The following is a 9,223-nucleotide window of genomic DNA, read 5'->3' on the forward strand; positions in this document are numbered from 1 at the left end:
AAACCTTGAAGTAGTTCAAAGGTAAGGAAATAGTTTGTGACAAGTGACATGTGAGAGAAACCTCTCCCACACAATTACACTTTCTCTTTCAGTGGCCTTCGTGTGCCCTCCCAAGTGCTCCCTCACAAAGCAGCCATGAGAAGCAGCTGCCAGTAGGCTTGGCAAGCCCTGTCTTTATAAGCTTCTGGCTCCTAAAAAGATAAGAAAACTTTGCCACTTCCCTTTCATGTCCGGTAAGTTTATCAGATAGAAGAAAGAAGGGAGTTACTCAAAGTCACCTCATGAATCATTGGCAGAGGAAGCCACGACTGGCCTTTGGACTCTGCTTACCCGTCACCCAAAGGGGCTTTGTCAGCCCAGGAGACAACCTGAAGCAAGAAGCCACCACTCTAGCTCCTCACGGCTACAGCAAGGCACCTTACAAAAGGGGTGATCACTGTCACTCTTGTATTTTTATGTCTGGATGGACAAGGGGGGGTTGGAACAAGGGATCTGACAGGACAAAGGCCTAACAGGGGATCTCCACGTTATTTTAAAGGAGGGGCAACGGAAGGGCTGGGATCCCACTTTGCTTTTACATTTTAACAGAGATGTTGAAACTCCTGGTGGAGAGAACCAAGAGGTTCTTTAAGCAGTTATTTTTACCTGTAGCAGAAGAGTTCCTCAGGCTGTGAACTTGGGCTGGTTTCCTGAAAAGGAACAGAGAATAATTTGAGAGAAAACCAAATGCCCCACTGCTTGAAGTGAGATGAAAATAGCTAAGTCCATATCATTTAAGAATTAAAATGCCAGCACTCTGGGAGGCCAAAGCCAGGGATTGCCTAAGTTCAGGAGTTCAAGACCAGCCTGAGCACAAGAGAGACCCTGTCTCTACTAAAAATAGAAACACTAGCCCATCATGATGGTAGGTGGCTGCAGTCCCAGCTGCTAGGGAGGCTGACACAAGAGGATCACTTGAGACCAAGAGTTTGAGGTTGCTGTGAGCTATGATGCCACACTTACTCTACAGTAAGACTCTGTCTAAAAAAAATAATAATAATAAAATGTATTCTTTCTGGGGTCAGTTATGTTCTTGCAAAGTGGAAATTACTGTTTGGTATTTTCCCTGGGACCCTGTGAACCCTCTTTGGGTTCACAAAAGTACCAGTTGGCTTAAATGATTCATGTGCGTATCATTGCTCAATCACATGGATCTGAATGGAACGTAGTTCCTGTAACTGACATACACTAGGAATGAACCTCAGTCCTCAATACAAAATGAGAGTAAACAGAACAGCAGCCAAAGGTGTCCACTCACTCAACTCACACGCAGAGAGGGGAAGGGGGAAACGCAGACAATGCCAGCTTGGATTTTTAAGTGACTGGTTTTTTTAACTCACCTAAGGAACAGCCAGAATGGCTAGCATATTTTAACTAATCCAGGTTCTTAAAAGTGTTGGATGTGATTCAGACATGGGGAGGCCCCTGAGCTTCATGATTTCACAGCTGAAAAGACTGTCTGGCTGGTGAGCCTGACATTGGAAATGACTATGGGGCACCAGCAAAACCCAACACTCTGCCTTCCACCTTCCACACTCGGGGGCTATGTCTGGAGAGCACTGGAATGTGCAATTAGTAAGAAAGAGACTGGTCCAAGCTCTCATGGTGAATTTAACCACTAAGTCAGGCTTTGAACAAAAGTAATCCAAGCAAAAACAAAAGCACAGGCAGAATCCAACCCTTCCTTTGCATAGTTTCCCTTTCAGTAACCCCTTCCTGTAGGTTTGGTTATCACAATGAAAATAAAACTCTAAGCCAGGAGCTGTGGCTCTCACCTACAATCCCAGCACTCTGGAAGCCAAGGTGGGTAGATTGATTTTAGGAGTTTCAGACCAGCCTGAGCAAGAGTGAGACCCTGTCTCTACTAAAAACAGAAAAACTAGCTAGACGTGGTGGTGGGCACCTGTAATCCGAGGTATTCAGGAGGCTGAGGCAAGAGGATTGCTTGAGGCCAGGAGTTTGAGGTTGCTGTGAGCTGTGATGCCCCAGCACTCTACCCAGGGTGACAGAGTCAAACTGTGTCTCAAAAAAAAAAAAGAAAAAGTGAAAGACAATGAAATGATCTGCCTTTGAGAGCTAGTTAAATATGTTACAACAGCAGGAGCCAGTTGAAAACTACTCAACATCACAAATAATTAGGTAAATTGCATGTATCAATATAGAAAAGTAACCAATACATGTTAAGTTTTTAAAAAACAAGTTTCAAATAGGACACAGAGTCCACGTGTATGCAAAAGAATCGTGTGGGGGGGAAATATATACACACATATATATTATACATATGTAAATATATTTGTACATATACACATTTTTTTAAAGCTTTCTGGAAGAACGTACCACACAGTAGGCACTCTAGACCGAGTCCTGCAATACAGCCACTAGTGCCGTTCTAGGCTCGGTAATTCTGCTTTGTGGGGATGGTCCCCTGTGCCTAGTCCCTAGACCCTTCCACAGCTGCTATGGCAGCTCTTCCCTACATCCACCAGCTGTAACAAGCAAACTGTCTCTGGACAGTGCCCAGTGTCCTCACAATCGTCTCCAACTGAGAACCACTGTTCTGGGGAGTGAAGCTGGAAAAGGGATTTTACTTTGAATCTCTCCTCTTCGGAACCATTTGATTTATTTTTGTTTTGTTGTCTGATTTTACCATGAAGATAATACTACTTATATAAAGAAAGAAGATGTACTACTTATATAAGGAAAAAAACTGTTTCTTTTTTAAGGAAGGGGAAAAGTTTACAGATCCACCCCAGAACTCATAATATAATTTGAGGGGGGAAAATGAACTCTATAACTATAAAAATACTCCATAAAGCTGTGCTGCCATGTTGATTTATTTAGTAACTTCATGTAGTACATTTACTCTAAAGGGCTTACGGCTCTGTTAAAAAAAAAATCATTTCAGAAAACACATTCTGAAATTTTTATAGCCCCCCCCAAAAAAACAATAGCAGCAAAACCAGCAGGGGAAAGGGGCAGCCAAACTCCAGCTATTTAAGGGAGGCCATCAGCAAAGCAAACCGTGGGCAGTTTCTTTTCTGCCTCCAGAACCAGCCCCCCAGCAAACTTACAGGAGTGTCAAACCCTTCTCCCGCCTCCAGCCACTGCGCTCAATTATCAGTTCATTTGCCTATTTACTCAGACATGCTGGAGGGTTTTTTCATACTTTGGACTCTCTGGGGTTTGAGAAGCACCAACAGCAAAGGGATGAATTAATCCACAGCTCTGTCTTTGCAGGCGACTTGTGTATGGTGACATTCTAGGGAAGAGTTCCCCTGGGGCACCTTCCCAGCCTGGGTCTCCGGCAGAGGCCACCCTGGGGGCAGGGCTACCTAGCAAATCAAACCTCGAAGGCAGCTGCCCTGAGGACCCTGGGCAAGGCTTAGGCAGCACCCTTAGGAAAGACCCATGAGAGCCACCAGAGGAGAGGACAGCCATGTGGTTCAGGCAGTGAAGAAGAAATCTTGGAGGATGTGGAACCTCAAAACTTTTTTTTTTTTTAAGACAGAATTTCACTCTGTCGCCCTTGGTAGAGTACTGCAGCATCACAGCTCACAGCAACCTCAAACTCCTGGGCTTACGTGATTATCTTGCCTCAGCCTTCCAAGTAGTTGGGACCACAGACGCCCACCAAACACCCAGCTCTTTTTTGTAGCAGTTGTCATTGTTGGTCAGCTGGCCCGGGCCGGGTTCGAACCACCTTCAAAGTACTGGCTGGCGCCGTAACCACTGTGCTATGGGCCCTGAGCCCCTGAAATCTTTTGAAAGAGAAAAGTAAAGTGTTTGGCAAACGGAGAAAAAAGCAAGGCGAGGAGGCACACGGAGTGCAGGGAGAGGGGAGGGAGCGGCAGGAGGGAGAAGGAAGAGACGGGTAAAGGGAAGAGTTGGGGAAAGCGCCCGCCCCCCAGGAGGCAGAGTCAGTTAGACATTTAGAAAATGGACTTGGCTGGACTGGGCAAGGCCCGAAGGCAGAGGGTGTTTTCTGCAACCACAGAACTAGAGGTGAGTGGTGAAGACAGGGTTGATGAAGTAGCAGAAGAAAGTCACAGACATGAATAAGTAGGTTCTAATTTGGAAAAAAAAAAAATGCAGTATTTCTCTCCTTGGAGTCGCCGTATTTTAATAGCATGGTGTTTATCTATTATCCTGTTTTGCTTTCATCAGTCTTCAGCCAAGACTTGAATGGCCATTTCCTGGTTGTGTGGGTGGCTGGGATAATGAGGGGTTTTCTGTGGCTCTGCTTATTTCCCGCCCTGCTCCCTTCTGGACAGTGTGTCCTCCCTCTGCAGCCCTGCATCAAAGAGACTGTCACGGGGGAAGGAGCACTGCGTGTGTGGCCCTGGAGCCCCTCCAGCCGGAAAGGAACAGCAGCAGCCAGAAAAAGGCAGAAAATGAATTATAAACGCCAGCGGTAATGTTGGGGCTAGCAGTGGTCATGGTATTGGTGCTATTTTCTTCTGGAACAGAAACAGAAAGAATAAACGTCCTGGTCTTTATATGAAATAAGTCCCTATTTGGAAAAGAAAGAAGGAAGAGAGGGAGGGAGGGAGGGAGGGAGGAAAACTTCATTGTATCACAAGGCAATTGTAGTACTGACTTTTGAAAATGTCAATTTTCTTCATGTTTGGAAAATCATAAAACCAAGAATTCACCATTAAAAAATAAACAAGATGGCCTGGTGCGGTGGCTCGTACCTGCCATCTCAGCACACTGGGAGGCCCAGGCAGGTGGATTGCCTGAGCTCACAGGTTCAAGACCAGTCTGCGCCAGAGCAAGACCTCATCTCTAACAATAGCTGGGTGTGGTGGCAGGTGCCTGTAGTCCCAGCTACTCTGGAGGCTGAGGCAAGGGAATCACATGAGCCCAAGAGTTTGAGGTTGCTGTGAGCTATGATGCCATTGCACTCTACCCAGGGGGATAGAGTGAGACTCTAGCTGAAAAAACAACAACAACAAATAAAAACTCAATACTTTTTTTTCCTCTCTTTGAATCTTATGTATGGTGCTATTTAAATGTCATAAGATAGGTGCACACACTGTTGAACCACTGGGAACGAAGATGTTTACAGGAATTCAATAGCTGGACTTGTGGGCCTTTGTGATTTTTGTTTAATAAGATGAACACAAGCCCAGATTCCAGGCAAGCAATGAGCAAGAATTTCCTTCCATCTTGGAAATTTATCACAACTCCATCGAACAGTGTGGAATGTATGGAACTGGACAGCAAGATCAAGGAAAATGGCTGGGCTGCTTGCTTGGCAATGGAGGTCCGTTCACTGTCTATGGCAAATGTATCTCGTTCTGCAAGCCTCTACCTTGCTCATACTCTGTATACCTACCTTTCTGTTCCTCAATAAACTGTGTTTCATGCTTGTCTGAAGAAAAAAAAATAAAGAAAAAAATTAAAGACTTGACTACTGATCAGAGTATACCCTTAAGAGAAATGCTGTAGTATCAAGTAAAATTTCAAAGTTGACATGGATGGCTTTTGGAATATTTCAGCCACTGTAAATTTTAATTCAGAGATCTTATTCTTTGGATTGTGAGGAGATTGACTGAAGATTGTTCATTATGCTATAAAGAAGTTTTGTTTCTATTACTGGAAATAAAGAGGTTCTCCTTAAGAAAAATAGAAAATAAGTCAGTTACCTAAAATCAAAATGTTAAGAACTATTACGAAAGAACAAGCAGGAGGATCTCTCTCTCTCTCACTTTTTTTAATTGAGACAGTCTCACTTTGTCACCCTCGGTAGAGTGCCGTGGCTTTATAGCTCTCAGCAACCTCAAACTCTTGGGTTCAAGTAATTCTCTTGCCTCAGCCTCCCTAGTAGCTGGGACTACAGGCACCTGCCACAACACCCGGCTATTTGTTGTTGTTGTTGTTGTTTAGCAGGTGCAGGCTGGGTTTGAACCCACCGGCCCTGGAGCTGGTGGCCCGTGCCCTAACCTCTGAGCTGTGGGCATCCAGCTGAGGCCCTCTTTATATAATGCCTCATAGCAGTGGTTCTAAAAAAAACTGGGCTCCTTAAGCCATTTTCCATACTTCTGAGAATTAAACAGAAACTGTTAAGTTCACTTTCAATGCAGTTGTGCAAGCTAACTGACATGTCGAGCATCTTTGATGCTACCTGGAATTATATGAATGTGATGTGGCAATATTGGTGACGTCTCATCGATCAAGATTTCTGTTAGAGAGGAAAGGGAAGAGACGGGAGAAACAGAGGGAGGGATGGAAAGAGGAAAGGAAAAGGAGTTAGCTCTGAACCGGAATCAGTCTTGATAAATTAAGCAATTTTTAATCTCAACAGGTCTGTTTTCTTATCTGTAAATTGTGAACAATTCCGGCTTCATCAGCCTCCTATGTGTGTCAGGCCTCCGGTGATACAATGTGAAGTAACCCACATTTTTTGAGTATATACTACATTCTAGGTACATTTTGGGGATTTGTTCAAAAATAAACATTATGAATTTGGCATAATTATTGCCCTCCTGTTTAGGATAAAGAAAATTAAAACACTAAACAGTTAAAAAAATAAAACAAAACAAGAAAACTTGTCAAGACCACACAGCTGGTGATCTGGGCTTCTAAGCAAGGCCATGGGCATTTCATTATAAATCCATGCCCTTTATCACTTGGCTCTGTTACCTTAATATATAATATAAACCTGATGTGTGCTTACTCTGCCAATACTATTTTTCCATATCACGGATATTAAAAATGAGAAAAAGAAATTGCTCAAAATAAGTTACAAAATCCCTTAAATCATTACTCTCTATTAGGGAATTTGACATTTTTTATCATGTCATATTTTACATATTTTAATGTAATCACTAGGGTGACTCTGGCTTCCCATAATTAATTCATTTTTCCAATTGTTCATTCCTTCTCCAACTACATGCCAGGTACTATGTTGCATGTTGTGTGAACAGACATCTATGCCACCAGCTTGAATGGAGTATTATTCTGAAACCACAGTTATAATTTATGCTCTAATTCTCATGAAATACAAAACCTATTGTTAGATCCCTAGGTATATGCTCTGAAATCACCAACACTTCATTTGGTCTACTTCCTCACTTTGCTCTATGCTCCTAATTTTTAATTTACTTACATGCAGCCACACACAAGAAATGCATTTTCTCAAACATATACTAAGTCTTGTGTTTCCTCTGAAAAGATTTAATCCAAATCGAATGGAATTTATGCAATACAAATAAAGAAGAGAAAAACATAACCCCCAAATAATCCCAAAACACTATAGATTTTAAAACAAAAAATATATATAAGGCACTTTATAATCCTCTTGCTGTGATCTAATGTATAGTTCTTACATATTCAATTTGGAACAACTGAAAACATAACAAAGTAAAAGACTTCTAACTTCAACCAATTAGAATGCAATTAGCTGCAGTGGGCAGCCATTTCCAATCGTCCAACAGCAAATCCCTCAGTTTATAGACTAACCATATACCTGTTGTACCATTTCCTCGTTTTATGCTTCCCTGAGTCTCTCCCTTAGCTACATCCATTAGCAGGTAAAGATAAGACTCCAAGAATAGCCAGACTTGGGGTATCACGCCTGTCACCCCAGCACTCTGGGAGGCTGAGGGAAGAAAATTGCTCAAGCTCAGGAGTTCAAGACCAGCCTGAGAAAGACTGAGACCCCATCTCTACTAAAAATAGGAAAGCTAGCCAGGTGTGATGGCAGGTGCCTGTAGTCCCAGCTACTTGGGAGGCAGAAGGATCACTTGAGCCCAAAAGTGTGAGGTTTCTGTGAGCTATGATGCCACAGCACTCTACACAGGGTGACAAAATGAAACTCTGCCTCAAAAAATATATACATACACAAACATAACCATGTCCTTCTTTATGTTTATCTAAAATACATTATTTAATAAATTACAAAAGCAGATAGCCAAACTGATACGCTTATTACCTATTATTTATATGAATCACCAACCCCAAAACAAAATTAGTTTTCCAAAGTTTGCTCATTGATTTATTCTTGTTTTAGGAGGTATAGTGTAAATAATTCAATATAAAATTGCCTGCAAGATTCAAGGAAGATAAATGATTAAGATAATTTAATGTAATCTATACTTAGAATTATACAATCAAATATACAATACATTTATATGTTATCTAGGGCTCTAGTGATAATACTTTCCTGACATATTTTGCTTCATTAATCCTTGGCCTACTTTTATTTGTTCATTTTAAAAGTTTGATCTTTCAATTCTCTTAGATTAATAATTTCTCTAAATTTTTTATGTATAAAATCTCAACTTATCTTCAGCTGCCAGTTTAGCATTTCTTCAAATACTGTATCTCTGAGAATTAAAATCAACTCTTTTTATATATGCTAAAAATATGAATAATAATTGGAACAAAAGATATGCTTCATTTCTTATGCATAATGATAAATTAATTATGTCTTCTAAAATAAAATTTTTAACATCTGATGAGAAGCCAAAGGACAGTTAGTGCATAAAAAAATTTTTTTCTGGTATTTTTGGTACAGTTTCTTTCAAAGGTGCAAAATTCTGTTTGTTATGTAAATTTTGGTTTTTCCTGATTTATTAAGCTACCTTAAAACACGCATATAAACTAGCTCATCATTTTGAATAAAAAGAAGTAGAGAAATTATTATGATAACACTATGAGTGTTTATATTTTTTTAAAAATAGAGTAAGCATCTAAATATTTGAATTTAGTCTCTGTTGATATAATTTCAAAGACTGTTGTTTACATAGTTTCTTGAGTTATATTTCTGGGAACATTAATTTTACAAATTCTGTGATAATTGTTTTTCTTGAGTTCAACTGTGGCATGCACAAATGGGGCAATTAAAAAAATACTTATTTGTCATATCGCAAGCACTCTGTTGAGGACTTTTCCTGCACTCATTATTTATTTTCACAATACTTTCGAGGGAGCTGTTTTTATTATCCTCATGGTACAGAAGTGGCTGAGCTGAGATTTAAAGCAATTTCTGGCTCTGAGCTCTTTCCACAGATAACAGATACTTTGTCAATGGACAACACAATGGGTACGTTTACCTAAAGAATAACTTTAGAAAACCCAACTTAAAAATAACTTCAGGAAACCTATCCGAAGCACAGAATTCTTCAAACTTTGCACACCTATGCGAGAAAATGGAGAAGGTCATTCCCTGGATCACTGG

The sequence above is a fragment of the Otolemur garnettii genome, unplaced genomic scaffold, assembly GCF_000181295.1.
Source record: "Otolemur garnettii isolate 467f Iridium unplaced genomic scaffold, OtoGar3 scaffold00061, whole genome shotgun sequence".
Lineage (NCBI taxonomy): Eukaryota > Metazoa > Chordata > Mammalia > Primates > Galagidae > Otolemur > Otolemur garnettii.